The sequence below is a fragment of the Neolamprologus multifasciatus genome, chromosome 18, assembly GCF_963576455.1.
Source record: "Neolamprologus multifasciatus chromosome 18, fNeoMul1.2, whole genome shotgun sequence".
Taxonomy (NCBI): Eukaryota; Metazoa; Chordata; class Actinopteri; order Cichliformes; family Cichlidae; genus Neolamprologus; species Neolamprologus multifasciatus.
Genome location: NC_140456.1, coordinates 23,238,189 through 23,264,262, shown reverse-complemented (window position 1 = coordinate 23,264,262; position 26,074 = coordinate 23,238,189). Strand labels below are relative to the sequence as shown.

The 26,074-nt window shown below is 39.4% G+C and overlaps 1 protein-coding gene and 1 long non-coding RNA gene across 2 annotated transcripts in view; both read right to left on the bottom strand.

Moving 5' to 3' along the window:
- Positions 1-26,074, bottom strand: part of clstn2a (calsyntenin 2a) — a 170,256-nt gene that overhangs the window by 114,692 nt on the left and 29,490 nt on the right. The window lies entirely within an intron of this gene.
- The window catches only part of LOC146497944 (uncharacterized), a 46,910-nt gene continuing 29,272 nt past the window's right edge, over positions 8,437-26,074 (bottom strand). The window contains exon 2 of the long non-coding RNA XR_014870855.1: positions 8,437-26,074. This exon is cut by the window's right edge and continues 21,512 nt beyond it. This is a non-coding gene — a long non-coding RNA (uncharacterized LOC146497944).

Here is a 26,074-nt window from a genome sequence, read left to right as displayed (position 1 = left end):
TACTGAACTATACTTTCACAAGGTGGTGAGTCAAGAGAAAAAAAACACCACATTTTGACTGATATCTGCCTTTGTCGTCAAACATTTATATATAAATAAACAGCATATAATATCAATGCAGTAATTTTCTTTTTGGGTTGTTATTTCTTACCATGTAATCTCTGTTGGCTTTTACTGTACAGAGAATGGATGACACTGAAGCCACCTACCGCTGAATTGTCTCCGCTTGGAGTGTTCATTTCCAGGATGCATTATCAGGAAAAAGGAAATCGCATTCTTGATGATCCGCATGTTTCGGGGGAACAAGAAAATGATAATGAGATCCAGTCTCTCGACAGTGGAAGTCTGTGGGGAGTAAAAGGTGGTACACAGGCATGGCATGAGAAAAGTAAGTAAAGAGATCCGGCTTGTGAAGCAGCCCATGACATTAGGTTGTGAAAATAAATTAATTTAAAAAACCTGCATTATTAATGTGGAGAATAAAGAATATATATATATATATATATATATATATATATATATATATAGTTTGTAACAATAATTGCTTGTTTGTTTTGATTTAAACAATATTTGCAGTGTTTTAGAAGTTTAAAATTAAAGCATCCCTGCTCCTTTTTACTTTTTTTGGACTCTTTTTGGAGCTTTTTTAATTCACAATGATGGTTTGAGCATCTGTCTTTCTTCTGATTGGCTGGCTAATGCAAACCCAAGGTGTCAATAGCATGTGGGAGGTGCTTGGTGACTGAAATACCATATTAAGAATAACCTCTCTCTCTGAAGTCATATAGTGTTTCAATCTATCTGAAACTTCACATTTTGGCTCACAGAAGCTTACTCTTACATACACTCACCTCATTATATGAAACTCTGTTCATCTTTAACATAAGCATCCATCATTTTCAACAATTTTATGATCGATTAAATGAGCATCAACTGTGTGAGAAACTGTCCAATGAATCAATCTAGCAGTGCCGGCTATTCTTATTGACAGATTTCCAGGCTTATATCTATAGCCAGTCATACACAAACTGAGGAAGGTAGAAATATCTACTCAATACATGAAAGAGAATAGAAAAAAACATGGATGATTAAACATTTTTGGCACTTTAATTTGGCTACAACTGCATGTGAACAAAATGGGACGATGGTGCGACTCAAAACAAAGTTATTTAGCTGGTACACATGCTACTGTTACTTTGCACCTTTCTATAATTATGCTTAACCTGCTGATTCATTCTGCGCTCCTGACACAGCAGCACAGTGGTTGTATTGCAGTCATTAGGACATTGTGTTGGTGCACACTACACAGCATCACTGCATGGCAATTGACACAGTTACTTGATAAAAGGCATCGGGGCCAGAATTAGCATTAGAAACAAGCAGGCCTGGGGTTTTTAAATGTTTCAGTCAAATTAATTGCAGACACTGAATCATTGTGTAGTTGTAGTCTGATAGCAAAAAAACTGCACAGATAACTCAAAAAGTAAAAATGAGGGAAGGCCAGGTTATAATAAAGTATGGTTTGCAGATAGTGACAACGCATGTGGTGCTGGATGTGTAGATATGAGGTCAATTCAGGTCTTTTTAATAAGATGATTCCTTCACAGTGGAGCCGCATCTTAAATAAGCACTGCGATGTAGTGATTCAACAGCAACACTTATTCCAATACGGTGCCGGTGCATCAAGCTTTTAAATCTGACATCTGTGTCTGTTTCAGTCTCACAGCACAGAGGTCTTTAAATCCATCTCTGGCTAACTTCAGTTTATGCTAACGAAGACGCTGTGTAGGCTAAAAAGCCGACTTGACTTTAATGAGAAAAATGAGGGAGATCCAGGGACTATATGGTATCACTCGGTGTCCTCTATTGCACGTAAACAGGGACATGCTGTTTTGGGGTTTTTTTTAAACTAAACCTATAGCTCTAGATGTCGGCAACATCTAATTCACAGTTATTAAAAAGGTAAGACTCTCCCTTTGGTAAAAAAGAAACTTTTATAAGTGAATTTAAAAGAAAGTGGGAAAAAAGGAGTACCTTAGTGATTCCAGGCCAAATATAAAACAAGAAATTCCTATTAAACTGCCTGGATGAAAATGAATCTAGTCATGTGGTGAAAAAGTATGATACATGAAAGAGAGGTCAGAAATAAAAACATGAGGTAAAATTTAACTCTTTACTACTAGGAGTAAAGCTTGAAGCTCGTTTTTGAACTGGACAGTTTCTGCTTACAGAACAAAATGACTGGATGTGCGTCTGAAGTTAGTGGGGGTTGGTCTCTGTCAGAACACAGGATTTTAATATAATGATATATTCTGAGGTGTCAAAACACATCATTAAGGGTACGGGTCATGTCGAATGTTATCTTTATGGGAGAAATAGTTATAGGAGGTATTCTGCAACCAGGGTCAGAAGAGATCTCTAAAGAGAAAAGGTCAGAAGGACAATGTGATAGAAACCACAGGAAAGAAAACAGGAGGACATAAGGTAGAAGGACAGAAAGCAAAGTGTAAAAAAAACTTTTTTACTCATAAAATTCCTCTCACCGATTGTCCTCATTTCCTACCCCACCTGCACTGCCCCATCAAATTTTCGCCAGCTTTGGCTCTTGATTTGAATTTAGACAGGGAACAGTGAGCAGAGTGCACGGCTGAGGTTTACAGCAGGTGATTTGTCCCCACTACCCTTGGAGACAGCCAGAGGGAGAGAATTTCTGGGGCTTTTTCCCCCCCAGCCAGGCTGGGCAGCAGATAGACAAGAAACAGAAAGGAATGCACAGGTGAGATTTGTGGAGTTTCAAGATGCTGACAAGTGATTTAATTTGAAAAGGGGACACTAGTTGCATGTTATTCGTTTAACCAGCTTTATATGATAATCTGTTTGCTTAAAAGCAAAAGATGTTATTTCATTTGTCTAAGATTAAAGCATGTCGTCAAAAGAAAGTCGTGAAAAAACATTAACTATGTGTCTGAGAACAGTTAATTGTAAATGAGTCGATGTGGAAATGTGAAGAAAGAAAAAACAATTAAGATGAAGGATGGAGGATGGGGTTGTTTGCCTGCACCAAACTGTAAACTTGTTGTGTGTATCAATTTCCGTCCAGATGCTATAAACTGAAGAATTTGAAGGAATTTAATAGGTTATCAACAATCCAGTAATGTGTTTGCCCAGATGTGAAACTTGAATAATACCAATAGAAGTTTTATTGCTGAATTATGATATTGCAAACGTTTACATGGAGAAAGTGTCTGGACTTTATTTCTGTGAAGGCAAATTAGCAAATTAATTCTTAAGCCAAGGTCAAAAACATTTTAGTGGTCACTGTTATCTTGAACAATGAGCACTAAAATCTAATCAGTTTCACCCCCGTGTCCTTTAAGAGTCACCTTTAGTCAACATCTAATCAGGTTTTCATTAAGTTCTCGTGATTAATATTTGCACCGATTTTAAGATATAAAGGCATAAAAATCCAAACACTTACCTTCTCACCTTGAGCCATGCAACTACTATTTGCAACTGTTCAATTTTAGGTTTTTTTAAACATTAAATAAACTACTGAAAATATCCTACCCGATTCTTATGCTCTTCACCATCCGACAAGCATTTTCTTTCAAGTGTAGAAATTTCGGGTCAAAGTATAATTTATTTGCTTTTACCACAGTCTGCAACCACCACTTAGATTCTACTTCCAGATATTTTTCAAAGATAAATCTTTAAAGACACTGAAAGACATGTCACTAAACATGGTTCAGCAATTTTCATTATGATGTCCTTAATTTTTTTCTCTCACAGGTGTTTGTATTTTGTGTTACAGGCAAGTAATACCAAAGGCGGCATAACCTATAGTACTTTTAGGTTCCACGTGAGGCTGGCTGCAAAAAGGGCGTCAATCCCCAGAGACTCCAATGTTACAATGACCATCTTTACAGCTTTAACAAGCAAATATACAGTCAGGTTCAGCCTTAATGTTTAATTTAACCCTCATAACATCTATGAGTGGAGTGAACTTTTTTTTTTAACTCATTAACCTGGATAACTGAAGTAGGGGCAAGGCCGCTTTGATTGAGCCAATCAGAGTCTGTCAGGCCTCATCCGTTCCTTTGAGCCATTAATCTGGACCTCTTCCCTGTGTGTGCTCTTGGTGCCTTTTGGAGCATTTTTAATAACTATTGCTGACTGGCTGTGATACAGGCCCAACAAGAAGTTTTTGTTTGAGCTCTGATGAATGAAATTCTAGTATTTTATTAGCCAATTACTTTGTACTGTTTAGACATATGTGCATGAAGCGGTATGCATTCATAAAGTAAAGTATCCAACATTTCCACAGCCAAAACACTAATGTTAAGTTATACAATGAAAACCTGTGACTGATATCACATTGGTTCAGTCCAATTTTTACATTGTTTTAAAACAAACAATTTTGCATTTTCATTTAGTTTTGTCTCCTCTAATTCAAAAACCTGTGCCAGAGAAGATGGTTCAGCAGCTAACTGAAATGCATTGAATTTACACACTATGTGGAAATTGGTGGATAACAGTGTATGAAACTTAAATGGGGTCATGCTGGTTTATAGTATAATGTGTTAGTTAATGAAAAAAAGGAAAGATCTGGAGAAAGATCTGGACAGAGAGAGACACTAACAATAAGAAAATGGACTAATGAGACATATTGAACTACGCTGCCTAAACCAAAAGCTAACAATTGCTTATGCGTTTTAAGCCAGTCACATGGAAAGCAACCTGTCCATGAACCAAGGCTTTTATAATTGAGGGTAAAATAAGATGTTTGTTCTTCAGTGCTTTGGCAACGGAACAAGAAATAAAACATTTCGTTGTCTGTTTGATAGATTACCATCTGCCCACTATTCCCACAGCATGATTCTTCAATCAGGCACAACCATAGATCTTTCCAGATAAATCCCCCTCTAATACTGTAAGGGGTATAGGGGAGAGGCAGAGAAAACAAATCTAAAATCTAATTTAACTCACAAACAGTAGAATGTGTACATCAGATTACAATCAAATTGAATTTCCTCCTCCCTGTCTCCCAAGTTGCTTTTTTTCTACATCCACGTGTACACAAACGGCGCTCAGTTTGTGTTACCTTCAATATTACAAGACATCAGTTGGGGCAGTCCATTGCTCCTTTCCACACAAACTGAGCATCCTCAGTTTTCTACGGTTTGGGTCTTCAGAACTTGTCCGGTGGGTCCAAATACCTTTGCAGATATAGCTTTCGTGAATGCAACAGACACTAATCATTTGCAGGTAATTTCCCCAGGCAGGGAACTAAACTCATAGATTTCCCCTGAGGTGGCAGACTGAAAATGCTCCTACTTTTCGCTGTTGCTGTTTTACATACTTCTTATCTTTCTTATGTTTTCATCATACTTTCCGACTGCCCTCTGATAGACTCTAAAAACAGCAGAGTAGGTTTTATAGCCAGAAATCAAGACTTAGTTGTTTGGTTTGCATTAATAATTTAAAGTAGCTGATTTCAAACACATACTGTGTTTTGTGCATGCTAAGGGCTGTGATGCTCAAAAATAGGTTTTGGTAAAGAAACAAAGAATCTGGTGAATGAAACATGCAGTTTTTGTCTTTAGTAAAAGAACTACTCAGACCAGCAGCTATTCAAACATCAATTATCTCTGACACCATGACAAAGACTGAATGCCAGCCATTTGTGTTGTGTGCACAAATTCTCCAAAATCATTGCTCAATTTTAAATGTCTCCACAACATGAAAAAAACTGGCAAATACACAAAAGAAATACACAAAATACACAAAAAAAATACTTTTTTTGACAAAACGTTCTCCCTGCTCTGCCTCAAAAAATGGCTGCAAACAGGAGTCAATGTGGAGGGTTGTAGTTCACACATGAGCAGCAGTGACAGGCAAAATTGTCTCCAAAAAAGTCTAACAATTCAATTCAAAACAATTTATAGATATTTTTAGAGAAGCATTACATTAGGTATCATTTGAAACACTGAACATAGACTATAAATATCTGACCAGCTATGGAACAACCGTCAACTTTGAATGGGTGCAAAACACCCAGCTGATTCCGGTTAAACATTTCAAATCCACTGCACATATACAATCCTAATTCCCAAAAAAGTTGTGATGATGTCTAAACTATTAAAACAAATAACATAACAAAGCAAACATGTCGATATTAAGAGAAGCCAAAGCAATGAGTCGGACTTGTTCTTGGTGCTTCGTTCCTCAACAGGAGAAGGGTGGAGAGCCTACTCTACATCAGGGGCAAGTTACTGCCCCAAGTAGAGGAATTTAAGTATTTCGGGATCTTGCTCACAAAAGAGGTGAGTGGGAGATCAACAGATGGATTGGTGTTGCAGCTGCAGTGAAGCGGATGTACCATCAGAGAGAGCTGAGCCTAAGAGCGAAGCTTTCAATTTACTAGTCGATCTATGTCTCTACCTTCACCTATGTGCACGAGCTTTGGTTAGTGACTGTAAGAAAGAGACTGCGGATACAAGAAGCAGAAATCCATCTCAGGGAGATTCCCTATTTCTCCCTTAGAAATAGGGAAAGGAGTTCAGCCATCAGGGAGCTGTAGAGTAGAGCCAGAGCAGGAACTTAAACTATGTGCAAAACATCGTTCTTTAATTGTGCCACTCAACAGAATAACAAATATTTATAGTTACAGCCAGTTATGGAGTTAACTCCATTACCTATAGGTTCTCCCAGTGTCACCCAATTTTAAAAAAATCCAGAAAGTGCATCTAATGGCAGGGCCAGGAGATGTCTATGCTTTCCTAGCAGCTATGAACTGGCCAAATGGTTAGTCATTAGTGGATCCAATTCAACAACCAAGGGCTGACCCTGAATCATAATATCCTCACATACAGCATTTAAAATAAGCAATGAAATCATAAATCTAAACTCTGGAAGCCTATAATTTTGTTTCTGTGCCCATGGATTGTGAAAGAAATTGAGCCATGGCCTCGCATTAGTGAGAACTACAGAGCTGGTTCTGTCTATTGCAGTGCTTGTGTTGTTAAATTAGGCAGAGAATTGGAGACAGCTGCATACTTTATTTTTAGTTTTGTTTTCTTTTTCAGAGTGTACTTAAAAATAGCATTAACTTTCAGACAAAAGTGTCATCTCTCAGTCAGAGTTTATTTTCTCTCTCTGTCTCCTTCTCACTACCAATTTTGTTTCCTCATCTCTCTCTCTCTATCGCTCACTCACACACACACACACACACACACACCTACACACACTTCCCTTCTTCTAGAAATATCACATTAGGGGATCCATTAAGTGAGAAAAGGAGAAAAAAAGCTGCCAGGGGACAAACTGTTAACACAGCAAGGTCAGCGGATAGCCATCTGACCATTATCAGGAAAGGTCACAACCATAAAGCTAATGTGTCTGTATGTGCATGTGTGGGGGTTTGTGGATACATTAAAATGGGGATAAATTGACCATTTTCACAGGGATGCAATATGGAGTCCAGAGACGCAATGGGCAATTTGCACACATACATTTCTCTCAACATAATTTACCAAAGTTTATTCCTCAAACTAAAAGCTCTATCTTGTTCTGCCCTAAGTATCCGTCTGTGATGTCCAGATGAACTGACACAAACCAAGCTGTTAAGAGTCATAAGAGAGGATGTTGCTGGGGGGACAGGACCATTAGCAATCTGTGCTACTCTTTCCCAAGCCTGAAACAAAATACACATCAAACCCTTCTCTTTGAATTTCAAAAAGAAGTGATATTTACTCGTGTTTTTAAGCCAACATGTGTAAATCTCACTATATTGACGGTGTACAAGACGTCTGCTTTTCATTCTTGTTGTTTTAAATGTGTTTACTTTTATTTTTGATTGTGATTTATGGATGCATATGAGCGATGGAACTCACCAGACACCCCACGAGACGATGTTATCACAATACTTCACTCACAATCCGATATAATTGTGTATTGCAGTAATACATATAGCAATTCATCACCGTTTTCAACTCTAGTTTATGTCCTCAAATTTAAACTTTCTCAATATCAGTTTTATCCAATAAGATAAAGACAGACTTAGTCAGCTATCAGTCTGATGGGTCAGTTTGGCAATTATATGCAATTTGTTTCTGATAATACAACAATTACCTGTGATAAATCAGTGAAAACCACACGTGTTGCTGTTAAAAAAGACAGAAATTCCCATTTAACTCTTATATTTGCACTCAGCACTTTTCCTGTTCTATCAGAATATCACCAGAATGCAACAAGCTGGCAGTCAGTTGAGTTAAGTGTGCTCATGTCATGCTCACTGATAAAAACTCACTCAGATCGGTGGCAACATGTTGGCAAACTGCATTTTTTGGACTTTCTAATGTTTACTTGAATATTCTAATATGCTGGGTTTGTTGAATGTCTATATATTTGTTTCCTGTATTTTGAATATTTAGTCTAGAGTTAATTCTTATTATTGATCTCCTGCCTTAATATTTCCCATCCTCTTGTATCTAGTTTTCCATCTTTAGTTATTTGTATCTCCTCTGTGAAGTCAGTCACATCTCTGTTTATCTTTTGCCTATATCAAGTTCATGTGTCCTGTGTTCGACTAACGGACGTACTCTCCTCTTCAAACCCTGGCATAGACTTTTCCAGGGAGGCTGAGGAGTGGGATCCCCCTGTAGTTGGAACACACCCTCCGGTCCCCTTTCTTAAAGATGGGGACCACCACCCCGGTCTGCCAGTCCAGGGGTACTGCCCCTGATCTCCACGCAACATTGTAGAGGCGTGTCAACCAAGACAGCCCTACAACATCCAAAGCCTTCAGGAACTCAGGGCGGACCTCGTCCACCCCAGGGGCTCTGCCACCAAGGAGTTGTTTAACTTCCTCAGTGACCTCGCCCCCAGAGATTGGCAGGTCATCCTCTTCGACAACTCCGTTAGTCGAACCTCGGATACAGGAGGAACAATGCAGTTTTCGTCCTGGTCGTGGAGCACTGGATCAGCTCTTTATCCTCTCGAGGATACTTGAGGGTGCATGGGCGTTTGCCCAACCAGTCTACATGTGTTTTGTGGACTTGGAGAAGGCATTCAACCGTGTCCCTCGGGGGATCCTGTGGGGGGTGCTCCAGGAGTATGGGGTGTCTGGCCCATTGCTATGGGCCATTCAGTCCTTATACAAACGTTGCAAGAGCTTGGTCCGCATAGCTGGCAATAAGTCGGACTCGTTCCTGGTGGGTGATGGGCTCCACCAAGGCTGCCCTTTGCCAACGATTCTGCTCATAATTTTTATGGACAGAATTTCTAGGCGTAGCCAAGTTGCGGAGGGCTTTCACTTGGGTGGTCTCAGGAGTTCCTCTCTGCTTTTTGCAGATAATGTGGTTCTGTTGGCTTCATTGGGTGATGGCCTCCAGCACTGGAACGGTTCACAACGTGAAGTGTGAAGTGGTAGGAATGAGAATCAGCACCTCCAAATCTGAGGCCATGGTCAGAAAAGGGTGGAGTGCCTACCCCGGGTCAGGGACAAGTTCCTGCCCCAAGTGGAGGAGTTTAAGTATCTCAAGGTCTTGTTCACGAGTGATGGGAGAAGGGAGTGGGAGATTGACAGACGGATTGGTGCAGCGGCAGCAGCTATGCGCATGCTGTACCGGTCTGTTGTGGTGAAGAGAGAGCTGAGCGTAAAAGCTAAGCTCTCAATTTACCAGTCGATCTACACCCCTACCCTCACCTATGGTCATGAGCTGTGGGCAGTGACCGAAAGAACGAGATCGCGAATACGAGCGGCGGAAATGGGCTTCCTCCGAAGGGTGGCTGGCCTCTCCCTTAGAGATAGGCTGAGAAGTTCGGCCATTCGGGAGGGGCTCAGAGTAGAGCCGCTTCAGTAAGTGGCAGTTCTCCGTTTTTCCTTTATTTTGTGGCTCTTTGTGTTTTCATACAATGGACATCAATAAAGCGCTTGTTTGGGGGGGGGGGGTTTCTTCTTTTTCCTTCTGCCTGAGATTCTGCTTTTGGGTCATCTTCTCCACACACGTGATCTGCATCCCTGCAGATTATCACGTTATTTGAAAACCTTCAACTATCTCTGAGGATGATTGCAGTCAGTAGAAATCAGACTGTTTGGAGAAAGAGGGCTCAGCTCATAGGTGACATGAGCTCTCTTTTTTTGTAGTATTCCCAGAGTATTTTAATTTATTTAATAAAATATTATTTGGTGTCCCTGTATCAATAATAATATTGCCACACAAATTATCGCAATATATTACTGTATCATTTTTTTCCCCAAACCGTATACTCATTTGAAGCACAAGGCTTTTAACTACTTCTGTTACTGCTTTGTCTAAAGAAAAACAATTTTAAAAAAGCTTGCAGACTAGAGCTTTGCAGTTATTTTGCCTCCACGAACAAATCAAGTTGCAGTTTGCATCCATGTTTAATTAAGAATTCTTGACTTTTGGCTACAAAATCTATTTTTGTGGTGTAAACCAAATCCTAAGCAGCTCACCCCTGATTTGAGATCACTTCTTCCATATGTAATGAAAGTCAGTTAAAGTTGTTTCTGAGATTTTCTTTTCACAAAAACGGGATGGACATGGGGTCACAGGGATCCTGACCTTTAATAATAATAATAGATTGGATTTATATAGCGCTTTTCAAGGCACCCAAAGCGCTTTACAATGCCATTATTCATTCACTCTCGCACTCACACACTGGTGGAAGCAAGCTACGGTTGTAGCCACAGCTGCCCTGGGGCAGACTGACAGAAGCGAGGCTGCCATATCGCGCCATCGGCCCCTCTGGCCAACACCAGTAGGCAGTAGGGTAAAGTGTCTTGCCCAAGGACACAACGACCAGGACAGAGAGCCCAGGGATCGAGCCGGCAACCTTCCGGTTACAGATACGCTTCCTAAACCCCTGAGCCACGGTCGCCCTTTAACAACTACAATAAGTTCTTTCTTCTTTCTCAAGACATTCAAGGCACACTGCATTCATGAGAGTGGTACGGACAGAGGTGTGTACTTTTTTTAAGGACTAAGAAAGTAATCAGACTGTAATTTTAATTAGATTTTCACTTCTAAAAGCCTGTAACAGCTGCCTGCAGCTACCTTTGTCTCCGGATCACCGGGAGGCTCTCACCCACTCAGCTTTCAGCAGCACGCAAAAGAGGTGTCGTTTGGTTGTCAGGTTCAGCTCTTTGTGGTGGGCTGGCAGGGACCTGTAGTTACCCCTGCTAGACGAGCCTTTTTGTCAAAAACACCCGCTCATCTGGGCTTAAGGCAGGATTCACACAGGATTCAAAACCCTCGGTTTTCATTTACTTTGAATCGGGTGATGTCATGTTACTGACATACAGGTAGGTTGGCTAATGCTAACTCAGCTTGGCTAGTTTGACTTGTGATGACAATTGGTCATTATCGCTATGAGGATCATTGCAGCAGATATACGCCCTCAAATATCAAAATCCCACTGTCAAACATTGGAGCGGTGATGTGGGAATGCTTCCTAAGTGATCAGATGATCCTGTGTACCAATTCCCATTTTTTTCTTATATTTATTTGTTTAACACATTTGTTGTATTTTTGTATTACTTTTTAAATGGTAAAATATAAGTAAAATTACATAAATATTTGTTATAATTGGAAAGCCCCAGTTTTTATATCATTACAAATCTACCCCATAAGTGAATACTCACAAAAAAACTGCATATACTGTTTAAACTTTGCAGGACCACAAGTGTCTATGTATCAGTCTAAACTATGTGCTACTTCAGGCTGCACATCTGCTGCGATACTGCGCCTGTGGTTTTATTTCTTTTCATTCTTCTATGCCAATGATTTGTCCTCATCCTCCTTTATTCTGTTTAATGATCTATTTTCAGGCTCTTGCCTACTCTCACTCGTACAGCATCGGCATGGGTGGCAACCCCACCATCTGTCCTCTTCACCCTCCTTCCCTGTTTGCTGCTTGCTAATTTGCTGGTTAATTATAGAAATGCAGGGGATCAGTGCAGTCTCTTCATAACAGGGGCTGTGTTTATTGTCTGTGGAACTTTAATGAAGTGATGTAACATTTGCCCTATAGGCCACTTACTCAACTAGATATTCACGCAGTGGATTAAAGTGTGTATGCATTGATAAGTAGCACTGCAGATTCTTTACTGTCAGCCAAGCAGCCATTTCCAAGGGAAGATCATTCGCTTCTGTAAAATTGCTTGGACAGCTAGAATTCAAATTGGTGCTGTGAAGCTTGTTAACACATCCGTGAAGTCCTACAGAGAGCTGCAAACAACGTGCATAACAAAAACAGTGTGTACCACATTGGACCTTTTTTTGAAGTAAATTTCTTTTGCATTGGCACAGCAACAAATGTGTAAATATTGTATTAATAGTTGATTTGAACCAGCGTGGACTTGCCGTCTGTGGTTACTGCTTCAAACCAGCTTTAGTATTAGCAACATTATTGAACGTGTTTTTAAGAAATTAACAACAATCAATGATATCAAATGACTGGAAACGGTAACTTCGTCCTTAACTTGCTGTTAATGTTAGAGAGCTCCAGTTCCATTAAATCAACTAAGTCTACAGCTCTTTTTCAAGTAACACACTCTGCGTTATCCCAGAGATTAGACACAAATCTTAAGATTTGAACGTTTTGTTCTTTAAGGCATATATACATAAGTATTTTAAAGCAACAAAAATTGCACTAAACCATCCAAGGTTATTTTCCTCTTCTGATCCCTTTTGTTTTTTCAAGTAAAACAGTGAAGAAATATATAAATATATATGTAACATTCATTTTGAGTTTTCAAAACAAAAGCCATTCCCTAACCGCTTATAAAGCCAGAACTGACTTTTGCAATAACAATACGTTTACCAGTTCAAACGTACCAAAAATATACACATTTAACTTTAATCATACACAAATGAAGCAAGTTTAAGTCAAAGAAGGACCATCTAGTATTCAGCCCACTAAGCAGTCTTCTCTGCTCTAGCTGAGGTTATTTGGACCTTGGGTTGCAGGTGGGATGGCAGATGTCTGACAGCGAAGCTAATCAGACTTCCTGCTTGGTCTAATGGTTGAATAATTGTCCCGGGCTTAGCTGTTGTCTGATAATGCCCTATCAGACCAGAGTCGTCTTACAAAGCAGACAGGGATAGAAAGTAATGCAATAGGGAGCGCGGGCAAATTTTATTAGGGATGATAAAGAATGGATTCATAAGTCTGGATCAAAAATAGCGGGAAGCAGAGAGCTGCAAAAGAAAATGGCTCTCATCCTCTGACCTTTTAGATGGAGAGAGAGAGAGGGAGGAAGCAAATCTCACTGTGTGTTGGGAAATATTCCCTGTGAGGAATTATTGCCCACAGTTACACACGGTCTCAGTTGCTGGTGCTTTGTGTACAGCAGATGCAATAATTATTCTTAATGTATAAACACTGCACCTGCCAACTTAAATAAACTTCATACTAATTACAAACGTATTATCCACTCCTCAGTTTACTGCATGTATAATTGAAGGAGCTCTTCATGATGTGTATGATTAGCACATTAATGGGCAAGCAGCAATAAATGTAGAGAGCCAGTGATCTTCCTTCTTCAACACATTTAGAAAAAAATCACAAAAAGCTGCGATAACAATGTTTTACAATGTTGTTAAAACATTGTGTTTTCGATCACAGCTCGGGACCTCGAAAAGGACAGATGTTTTAGTTTCACCATGCTGAGTAGAACAGAAATGTTCCTCCATGATAAAAGCAAATTAGAATCCTCTTACATCCTGGCAGCATGCCACCAGCTCCTTGATTCAATAAGACATTTCAAATTAGCTTAAAAGCATCTTGGTATGCCTGCGCTGTTTTGTTTTTTAAACATTTCTGGCACTGAATATTTGATCACATCAAGTTTTGTTCTTTGGATTTTCTACAAAAAAGAACTTAACAGTAGCCTTGGTGCATTCGCGAAAAGCCTCATTGTAACACACCGCTTTCTTCATATCCACCAGCGATGATTTGTGCAACAGCGTGTTATCTTCCTCCCCCAAACTAAATTTCAATTTCTTTAATTTATTTAAGCACATCCCCAGCCTGTGTTTTTGGGATATTTACAGTGCATTTTGGGTTGGTTTTGAGGTGGCGTGTTGGCGTGCGAGTGTAAGTGGCTCTGCCACATGGCAGCAGTGAAGATCTATGCAGAGTCTTATCACCAGCTCACACGGTTCCCCTGCATTGTTCATGTTAGTTGAAAAGGATAGATGTGTTGCTCCTTTTCCTATATGTCTAAATGTGCTGTGTGTTTCAATCTCAGCGGCATTAAAATGAGCAGACAGATATGTTTTTGATATCTGCTACGCTTAAGCTGCAGACAGGCTTAATCAGGAAACCCATTTCTTTTAAATTAATTTATTTTCTTTACTTTAATTGTGGATTTTAATTCTCATCAAATGCTAAACTTCATCAGTTTATTCTGATTGTCATAGCAATCCTAATCTGAGCAGAGGCTTTTTAAAATGAAATACTGCTTACAGCCAAAATATTTTAAGTGTAGCATTTGTCAGAAGATTATTAAGCTCATGCTTTCTTGCATCTCATCAAAGGTGTAAAGTAGCTTTAAAGTTTTGTTGCCCGTGGTGACTCACGCTTCAGCAGAGTTCAGGCCGCAGCTCATTGATGCGCTCAGGCTGCCGGTGTTGTGCACTGACACCGACGGCCACGGGGAGAGAGCAATGATGCAAGATCAAAAGAGAATAAATCACTCTAAACTCTTCAGTTTGAACATAATAGGTAGCCCATGGGTTCAGATAAGCAGGTAGAGTCTGGTAGAACTGGACACGCAAATGGAAACAAGATTTCTTTTCCCCCTGTTGAGCAGAACTCATTTTAGGCTTCTTATTTATCTTCAGACCAATTTATTATCATTTAGTGGACCCTTCCTTTCTTCTTTACTGTATTAATTCAATTAATCAGCGCTGAAACTTGGCAGTAGCAAGCTTCTGCATCCTAAGCAGCAGTTTTCGGAAGGATATGTCTGTTTCTGTCAGAGATTTGCGTCAGCTTGCCAAATATCCCACTTTTGTCTGTCACTTGATTGGCAATGCAACACATCTCAGCACCTTGCCTTGCAGGTGGTGTGCCCATATGGCTGCAGCTCCATTTTGCTCCTTTGGGCTGCGGTACAGTCCCAGGCACTCATACTCATAAGCCCCCGTGCCAAGTCAGGCTCCAGCAGAGGGCCCTGTTCCCACTCGTCCAGGTGAGGTTGATCATTCCAAAGGTTGCAGTTAATTAGGGGTTTTGAAATCGTTTGTGTCTGGCCACCTGCAGGGACCAATTTACCTCAGGAGACCTTAACAAGCCTGATGGCCGACAGCTTCCAGGGTTATATGGCTATACCGAGAAAACTGTCAATGCATCTAGGTCTCCAGTGTGCAGCTGTGCCTAAACTCAATACCACCTTCTCTAATGTCAAAAGACATATTTGTATTTTCATGCAATTTGACACTGACCCAATAAGTCTTAAGAAAAAAATAGCTGAAAGAGAAAGATGACACACTAAAGGCTGAATATTTACCAAGAGCTGGTGAATTTGTAAACTTTACTTTTCTAGGAAAAATAATCAAAATGTGATTTAAGAACACGTTCCAGCTGTGATCTGTCATTTGGAATTGTTTGTCTCCAAACTTATCAATTCCCTTCATCAGTGCTGGCACGTTTTTCTAATAGCTACAAATGACAAATCATTGACGTCATACTCATGGCAGTGGAGCTTTTCTGCACCTGTGTTCCATGCAAGGCTTTAATGTATTCTGTCTCTGCACTGTTTGATTATTTGATTATTCTTTTTTTTTTTTTTTTTTTTTAAACTCCTCACAGGAAACCATTCTGACATTAAAATGTCTACAACAAAACAGAAAAACGACAGAGAGACAGAACTACTGGTATTAGCTCATTTATTCTAACATATGGATCTTTGCAAAACATCTACATACCTATACGTTAAAAATAAACCAATAAAATAACTTGTTTAGGTTACACAGAATAAACATCTGATGCCATAATCCAGCTCTGCTGCAAAAGACACAGAACAACAGTTATCTTTTACTCAACCGATAGGAAATAATCAAACCATCAAGGACCTGTGCTGCATGAAGCTTTTATCACTAGACAATTCATTATTCAGTCAGCACACTTAGATTTCTACAGTTTGGACCATCTGCTGACCAAAAATCCTAAATATTTCAAAGGAGGGCTCAGACTGTAAATTGCTCTCTGTGGAGCCGAGACGGGTTGTGAACTCCCAGCCATCATTTCAATTACTCCACACCAAACTAACCCCTCGCTGGGCATGAGCATTGGGGAAAAGGATCCATGTTATGACTTAACCTTTACCTTCAGTTGTTCAGCCACTTCCTGTTCACTTATGTTCCTAATTAAGGTAGGATAAAGCCTATCTCCTCTCCCCCCTGACTCCCACTGATTTCTCTCTTCACCATCAGCAGTGGAGTCTAAATCAGCAAGAGCTGCATCCAGGCCTACGCTACACAGCTGCTGTGACTTTACCACACAGTATGTGGTATTGCGGGTGGATAGTGCTCCATTAACCTCCTCCTGCAGCAGAAATCCAGCTTTGTGTTCTCTGCCACTTGACAGACAGAGCTGGTGATGTTTTTTTTGTTCTTTCCCCCCACAATCAAAAAAACGGCAGACTTGTCAGCCTACCTGTTTTACTGTTTTTCCCATGTGGGAAAATAAATAAATCAAGAATCACTAAAGAAACCTTTAAACTGAATTTATGGCTGCACTAGTATCAATATCCATCGTTAACAGATCCCACTTTACATTAGATTGGCAGCTAGTAACTGTGTGTAAGTTTACATGCATCATTTATACTGAATGGCTCCAATCACTTTTTTGACACAAAACCGATTTGTTATGTCAACTTTGTACTGTAAAAAAAAAAACTAGAGTAAAAACTAAAAAAACTGGAGTTTCTCCAGATTTTCACTCTCCATGAGATTGTTTTACAATCTGCTTGAGCTGTCAGTCTACTGTTGAGGTACACGTGCACTGAGCTGCAAAGATTTCTTTTCAGGATATTATCAGTGACAGCAGATGTAGTATTAATGTAGAAGTAATAGCATTATGGTTTAAAGACACAGGATATAATTCTTTATTTAGATTTTATCCTGCAGGGGAATGGAGAGAGTTTCTCGTGGTTCCCTGTTGAGATAAAACTGGAGAAAAATACCTCCAGCAGCATGATTTTCACAGAGGATGATGATTTCAGTGCGGTATCTCTCTACCTGCCTTTATAGCTCTCCTTTCATGCAGTGATGTTACTCATAAAGGCTAATGTTCTAAGACATTATCTTAAAAGCTGCCATATCAACTTTAGTCTATGGCTGCCTGAGGGGTGAACCATGGCCAATGTTGTCTGTGTGTTTGTGCGTGAAAACGCAGGAGCACGATGGCTGGCTGTGGAAAAGAAAACCCATTTATTTAAATGTTTCCAGATTTAGGAAGATGAGATATTAATAAAACACTCCTTAACTCCTTAATACAACCCTTAAATATGATCTGTTTACTAAATGAAAATGAAACTGAAAAAGCAATTAACAGAAAACTGAAAAAAAATAATTTGTAAATGTTTTTTTAGCTTAAGGTTACTGTCCATAGCAATCGTACACACAAGTAAAACAACTGCCTGTGTTAAAATAATTTTCAGTTTAAATATAAGATTTAAGAAAGAAATGTAACTACATTTGTCATAGCAAAAACCTTAATTAGAAACCGAAAAATGCTTCAAATTCGCTTCAAGGTTTTCATCTTTAATCAGCATTTATAATTTTAATTTTAATTTGGTTTCAGTGATTTCTTTAGAATGGCCCAGAATCCTTCATAACAGTCTTTTAAAGGAAGACTGCAAGGGTAAGAATTCTAAATTTAAGAGGTGTGGCCCAATACTTTTGTCCACATAGTGTATAAACCAAAACTGTGTCACGATCCTGGGTCTTATGACCCAGTGTTTTGAGTTTAGTTTATTTGGATGTTTATATGATTAAGCTCATGAGTTTTTCTAGTTCTTTGTTATTAGATTCCCCTTGTGGCTTCCAACCCCTGTTAAGTCTCCCCTGCTCTTCATGTGTTTCATGTCTGTGTCTTACGTTGTCAAGTTCTGGTTGTCATGGCTGCGTCTCATTATGTTTCCTATTTTATTTTGAAGAGATCTTGTGTTTTTATATTATGGATTATGTTTTGAGTCCTTCGTTGTACTGTTTCTTGTTTCCCTAGATTTCAGTTATGGTTATCATAGGTTTAGTTCTTTGGCTTTGTAATATGGCTTCCCTGTGTTCAATGTTGTGTCTACTGTGACCTTTTTGTACCATGTGTCTGGTCCCTATGTTCTGTCTTCTCAGTTGCTGTTAAGTTTGCATGTTTAGAGTTCAGTCAGTGTGTTTCCTGTTTTACTTTGAAGGTCCATGTCTCATGTGAGTGTTTCTAGTTTTGCTTCCCTTGTCTTGTCCGGCCTGATTACTCCCAGCTGTGCTCTCCTGTGTCTCATTCCCTCGTTATCCCTCTGTGTATTTAAGCCCTGTGTTTCTCTTTGTCAGTGTCGTAGTCTCCCTCATGGCTGTGTTTCCCCTGTGTGTCAGTTTATCCATGCCCCAGTTTAGTTTTGTTATGTTTTTGTGCCATTCTGCAATAAAGCAGCTTTTTGAGTTTTATTCCTGCGTGGTGAGTTTTGCGTTTGGGTCCTTCTCTTGCCTGCACACAGCTGAAACATGACAAACTGATGGACCACACTGTTTACATTAGCAAACATTCTGTGCATGCACATGTTTATAGTCTTTATCGTTCCTGCGCTTCTGCCACACTGATTTTTTCTTGTCAAACAGTTAACCTGCTATTGTCAGGGTAACATTTAACTGTATGCATCACTGCTGTAGATAAAAACACAGAGGAGAGGAGGGATGAGGAAATAATGTGTCATATTCAGTGTTGGGTAAGTTACTTTAAAATAGTAACTTAGTTACATTACTAGTTACTTCTATCAAAAGTAACTCAGTTACTTCAAGTTACTCGTTACTTTCAAAGTAACTAGTTACTAGGGAAAGTAACTTTGGTTTTACTCAGAATTTTCTTGTTAATGTGTTGCTTCCACAACTTTGCCAGTCTTCTAGCTTGCTTACTTGCCACAAGTGCACTGTGCCACCTACCAATAGAAAGGAAAAGATAATGTGCATATTTCCACGAGAGAAATCCCACGCCTGGACCGTCATTGACTGCTGCCATGATTCTAGCCTACGTCACAGCGTCATGTGCGCTTTTTACATTCAACACAAAAACTGCAGTCGTGGTGCTTTGATTGTACTCAGAACTCGGAAATTCTGCCTTCTAAATAGGAAGATGTAGGTAACACCAGACTGCAGATGAGCTGCATACAGGGCTGGACTGGGACAAAAAATCGGCCCGGGCATTTTGACTAGAGACTGGCCCGCCATTATAGGAAAAATCATAAAGCCTTTGAATGAAAACAAACGCTGTTTTGACAGTGATGTTCACTGTTTTGATGGTATATATGCATCAATCTATCAATCCTTTGTTGTAAGATTCAGATAATTATTTTTTAAAAGCTAGACATTTTAAATGAGAATAAGAAAGAAAAGTATTTCTTTGTGCCCCCCTCTCCCTTTTAATGCCCTACCTGGCCCCCCTGGCAAAACTTTGCTAGATCCCCACCTGCACAGTTACCAGCTGTCAGCTACCTAAAAAGGATCCTGGGGTTATCTGTCTCTCAGAAACAGTTCATAACTTCCCTTCAACTCATTTATGTCACCTAAAAGGTAAACCTGTTTCTCCATCACCTGTTCAGCTCTGATGATTCAGTAAGGACATCTCCTGGTTTCATCTTCATGTTTCCCTCTCACCAGATAACCAAACCGACATCATGACCAGCAGCTTTTTTGCAGCTGTGGCTCCAGCAAACATCAGCTGATACTCGAAATTAATATTAAATAAATTCTAACAACAGCTGATCAAGCTTAAACGTGCTGCTGTTGTTTACGCGACATCGGCTGGTTTCCTCTTTCTGGCGCAAAGTGGGCGATAAACAAACAAGAGAGCCGATCAGCTGATCATTGATCAGTTTTCATGATTGCAGTAGAAACGGGAGAGGGAGGGGGGAGAATGAGAGAAGAAGAGGCAGCTGTGCAGCAAAGACACAGAATAACTCCAGCTTTGTGCCTTTTTCATTGTAGCTGAATTACGGGACAAACTGTTCTTTTTCACCTCAATAAGAAACGCGTAATATTTTCTCTGAATACCAGACGGGACGGTTGGCAACTCTAATAACTTATGAACAAAATAAAGTTCAACATCATTAACTTCATAGCACCCACCCAGCTGTATAGAAACTCCGTCATGCTAGCTAGCGCAGTACGGAAAAAGTCAGAATAACGAAAATAAACTCCACCTAAACTTGGTTTATATCTGACCCAGATAGACTGCAGGTCATAACTTCTTACCTGAAGTTCAGTTCACACTTGGACCGGCGGCCGCCTCGGGTCTCTTTTCCTTCTGCGTCCCCTTTCCTTCATCCACCTGCTGCCTCCACCACTTGCTAATGTTATTGAATCTGTGGAAGCTCCGCGATAGCCACCACACGAAGTAACGAGTAACGACCCTATCTAAATCCCAGTAACGACTAACGCGTTCCTGATTTTGGCATAATAACTAGTTACCGTGCTCGTTACCACAATAATAACGTAGTTACTGTAACGCGTTACTTAATAACGCGTTAGTCCCAACACTGGTCATATTTCTGCAACAGCATTCCTGTGTGTATTTTCCTGTGATTATACAGTTCCTGCTTTCCTCAGGCAACAATGCAATCATCGGTCACCTCGGCTTTCTTAAAAAATTTTAGGCTGTGGTGTTAGAAGTAAACATCCCGGTGCATTTCAAGTATAGCAATTTTTACAGTGGTGTTGCATTCGTTTTTGTTTATATGCATTAACTCACCTATATCAGTGTTGCCCAGTTTTTATCTTTCACATACAAAACAAGTAGCAAATTTTTAAATCGCTGGCAGAAATGAAAAATCGTTTCTGTTCCATACACAGGTGTACAGAATAAAGTCAGCGCACGCTAAGTCTTGGCAAAAACTCACAAATAGTTAAACAGTCAACAAAATGTCCAAAAAATAACTCCACCTTTCAAAAAATTAACTCAGTACAACTTGTGAGGTGGTCATTGTGCCACATTTTGCAACAACCTGTACCTGTTTTGACTTTTTTGGTGTAGGAGAGGCAGCACAGTACAGAGGAAGCATTACACTGCATTCCTGCCCATTAGTTACACAACTGTTTCAACCAAATTTGAACACATCCCAACTTTACTAGTGTTTTCCCTTCATACTGTGAAAGTGAAATGGTTGAAATGGCAAAATAGTATAATATTAGCAGGACAGTATCAGAAAAAGAGAACATCCTCTGTTACACACAAATATATTGCACAGTGTATTAAAATATTGGTGTGTCATACATGCTGCACCGCATTCATTTTTATTGTAATACCCCGTGTGTCGTTATAGTCCAGTATGATATATTAGGGGTTCTGGGAGACGAATTGAGTGTATGGGCAACTCTGAGTAAACATCCTGCAGATGATAAAGCTCCTGCATCCAGCAGTAATCTATTCCTGGATAGGAACACATTCTCTTTCTATTGGTGCAAAGTGTACGTGTGCACACATTTACAAACACAGAGACGTACACACCGCTATTCTTGGACACAGCTAGACCGAGGGGCTGGCCCTGTCTGGCTGGCACTGCCAGCAGGACAGCTGACACTGCAGGTTGTGCGCGTGTGACCATATGTTCTATGTAAGCTATAGGCCTTGAGAGCAAAATCTTTTTTTTTGCAAAATGAGGGCATTTTGGGGCCGCTAATCACTTCTTTAAACACCCATTGAAGATTCTCACTTGTTTTTATTTATTAAGGTTTTGGTCTTAAAAAATAGATATGAACTAGAAGGGACCTCACAAATATAGCACAAACGTCTTCAGGTGTGCCAACACAACGGTGTATGAGTCTTTTGTTTCCCTGCAATACGACACTTGCAGTTAGTCCGGGGCCATGGGGTGCATTGGCCTAGATAGTGAAGGTGTGTGCAGAGCACAGAGAAAAGTAAAAATGGAGCACTGGTTTCTCGGGGAAAAAATTAAATTTTAATGAAGTCAGAAACTTAACACACTAATGCGCAATGACTCCATGCTGTTGTGAAACATGTTCAACACACCTCTCTAAAACTCAACCCAGTCACAGTCACAGATTTAACAGCCTGCTTCCTAACAATGCAGTGCAATGAATTCTGATTAACAGAGGAACATTTACGAGACTGTGAATGGTGAATAGTGATACAAATGCAAACACTTTGACTGTGGTCAGAATGAATGTTTTTAGTTCATATTCGTAGTTGTTCCCAATATTTTGAAAAGTTGAAAAAGAAAAATATCTTTAGGCAAAATAGCTCTACAGCAGAAATACTGTACTGTATGCTCTTTTAAATAAAAACCACACATTACTGGTTTTGTGTTAGGCATGCTTATTTACGGCTGTGTGATGAAATTTTGGTTGAAACAAGTTTGTTGATGTTGCACAGTCATAAAAAAATAACAGAATTAAAAAGCTTGAGGCTTAAAATTCTCACCATGAACGTGTCTAGTTCAAGTCCAGCAGGGCGGGTTGTTATAACATGCTGCCATAATAATATTTTTAAAAGGAAAATAAAATATTATTGTTATGAATTCAATATGACTGCTTTTTTTGTATTTTTTTTCTTTACTGATCTCATATGTGGACTTGTTTAAATACTTCATTAAACATTGGTGATGGTTAAGTTACCGACTGGTGATGTACGCTGAACCTGACACCTGAAACGAACACAGAATGTCACATCGCATTTTCAGGGGATGATAAAATGAATGTGATACATATATATGAAAAAAAAATTGGGATTCATAAAAAATCTTTAAAAATTACCCATTATTGCTATAGGCTTTACTGTATTCATGCAAAAAAAAAATTCCCTCAGATTGGCCTACCCGTTAAGGAGGAGATAAGGCATTTACAAAATATATACATACAAGGTATCTTCATGCTAAAGTGAATAAATAAATAAATTCATGGTGTCTCACATCAGGAGTTTCATCTTTTTTCTTTTTCTTTTTTGAGCATTGTGGATTATGGGATCAGGCAATACCATAATATCTGCACTTTAATAACATATCTCACCCTGCTGGCAATGCGATCAGTCATCTGATCCCACAACGGGATGATAGGATGATCAGACTACGGGGAAAATCACTAAATGACTAAAATGGATTGCCTTCCAAGAGCTACTATCCAAACAGAAAATCTACCCATACTTGGTGCTCACCAGGGGTTAATTTCAGTGCCTGGCTGAAAGTATCATCACAAGAAATAGGAGGTAAAGACAGAGGAAAGAAGAGGACAAGATTATTCAACACGTTCTCACTCCCAAAGCGTAACATTTTACGCTAGGTGACAAATCGTCACCTAGCGTTCCCACCACATTCCTGAATGACGACCTCGGAAAAATGAGGAAATATGAGAACCGTATGGACTCAGTCTACACATGTTCGCTCTTTTTCTTCAAATCGCTTAGAAACACGCTATTTAACATAATTAAAGTCTTGGTTAAGGTCAGGAAAAAGGTTATGGTTAGGGCTAGGGATAAGGTTAGGTTTAGGGCTGGAATACAGGGCTGGAACGTCTATTCCCGCGGGAGCGTCATTGCACTGGATTTCAGCCATAACCCGCCGCGTACCATAAGAACGCCGAAGGTCTCCTTTCGCGTTCCTCAGGAACGCCGCAGGACGTGACAAAACGCCGGCATGTTACACCTCGGGAGTGAGAACGGGCTCGATTATTAAGAGGTCATTTGAGGTAATGTTGACAGACTGTCAACATTAGTCCCCAGAGCATCCTGGGAGAATCTTGTCTTGTCTATATAATACCAGTTAAGTCCAGCCAAGGTTCTTTGACATTCATGGGTATCAGTGCTGCGAGACAACAGATTTTATCCCTCAAGCGGAAAACAGTCTTCTCGCTTGCAGAGGTGTAAGAAGCACAAAAAGATTCCACATAAGGGAACCAGCAATATTACTTTAATTACACAGCAGAAATAAATGAACAAAAGGACTCTGGGAAGAAATATGGGCAGATAAAAGGAACGAAGAAGCCAAGCGCTACAGTGAAAGTGATTAAGAAATGTTGCACTAACATGTTAAAGGTTTAAAGGAGAAAGTGCTTCATTTTGACACATTTGTGTCATCATTTCAAGATTATTTTTTATAGTAAGAGAGAAAAAAGACTGAATGAAAAATGTGGCAGTTCACGTTTTAATTTAATATTCCATTTCTGAGTTAAAATCCCTAACATAACACCGGAAGTTTCTTCCTTGTGGCAGTGTTTTCCAAAGGAAATTATGTAAAACGACTCTTTAGCCTCAATGAGGATGTTGAGTAAGGGTGAGCGAGAACAAGAGTGAGTGAAAGACCCGAGAGTGGAAATAAAGCAAGAGATAAAGAAGCATGAGGGGGTGAAAAATCAGCCATAAATTAAAAAAGAGGAAGCTCTAGCCTTATCTCAAGACAAGTAATTTTATTATCTATGTAAATGTTGTATTTCTCATTGTAGATCACTTATTTATGCAGAAGGCAACATGTTTTTTTCTGTAGCCTGTTGAAAATGATCAATGGCTCTGCTATGCACTCTTGCAGTTTGTTATTAATTTTCCCTCGCTCCTCTCAACCCTTCACCTCTGATACTGGAAGATATCAATAACACAAACGTGGCTTTTTAAACATCAACACTGCAATGAAGAGGGGGTTTATCAGGGAAATTAACTTTTCCAGAACAGACTGTCTGACAACTTTGTTAAAATGTCCAGTGTACAAATACTAAAAATTGGGTTTTTTTGATGCGCCTAAGGAATTTATTCATTGATAGTCAATTTACTGAAGGTAAATCTCCGTAAAGGAACGGATCAACATCACTTGCTTTGCATAGGGCACCAAAATCTTTGATCACAATGACCATAATGATGTATTATTTAAATTTACGATGACAGACGTTCAAATGGGGTATACTTAAAGATTCTAATATAATGAAAAATGGCAACTGCCTTCTTCATCTTTCCGAGGGTTTCTACCCGCCCCGCTGCCTGCACATAATATGCACATAGCGTAGGTCCTATGCCGTAGGACCTGTCTGTAAAAGGTTATTAATGAGAATCACCAATAATAAGCATAATCTGGTTCTGGCAAAACATTAATAGGAGCTTAGGTAATATTTGTTGCTTCCAGCTGTTTGGAGCAGTCTTTCATTTAGGCTTATAAAATACCTGAAACTTTACTGAGTGTTTCCACACAGAGCATCAATAATTGTGACTATGTGTTAACCCCAACAATGAAACATGGCTGAGATGATAAATTACAGTCTGTACTTTTCTATAACTCGTGAACATGAGCTGACAAATACACACTAATACTAAGTTTCAGAGCTGCTCGATCATACTTCAAAAAATTTCTAATTGGCAATCAAATCCACAAAAGAAAGCTTATGCAAAGTGTGATAAAAAGGAAACTAATAAAAACAAATTAAAAGTTAAAAAGGAAAAGCAAATTAAGTTGTGATTAGGCAGTGGCAGCATGCTGAGATGAAAAGGATTTTTTGTTGTATTTTTCTTAATTTTAACTCGACTGATGAGTGAAATAAACAGAGCATCTGCAAACTCTACAACAGCGAGACAACCCATCACCAAAATACTAACTGTGACAACCCAACACTCAGAGCGAACAAACAAACAAAGGAAAAGAAACAGCATTTTAGGAGGAAGGAAGCAAAGCAAGGAGGGGGAGAGAATTATTTCTTCTCCTCTCGTGTGCTGTTTTGGTCTGCCTAACTCGTTCTTCCAGGAAGGAAATCAAATCAGAAATCACTCAGTTGTCCAATAATATATTTTGCTCTTATCTTGTGTCAGACAGAGAAGAAGAAAAAGGAAGGAAGAACACAGAGAA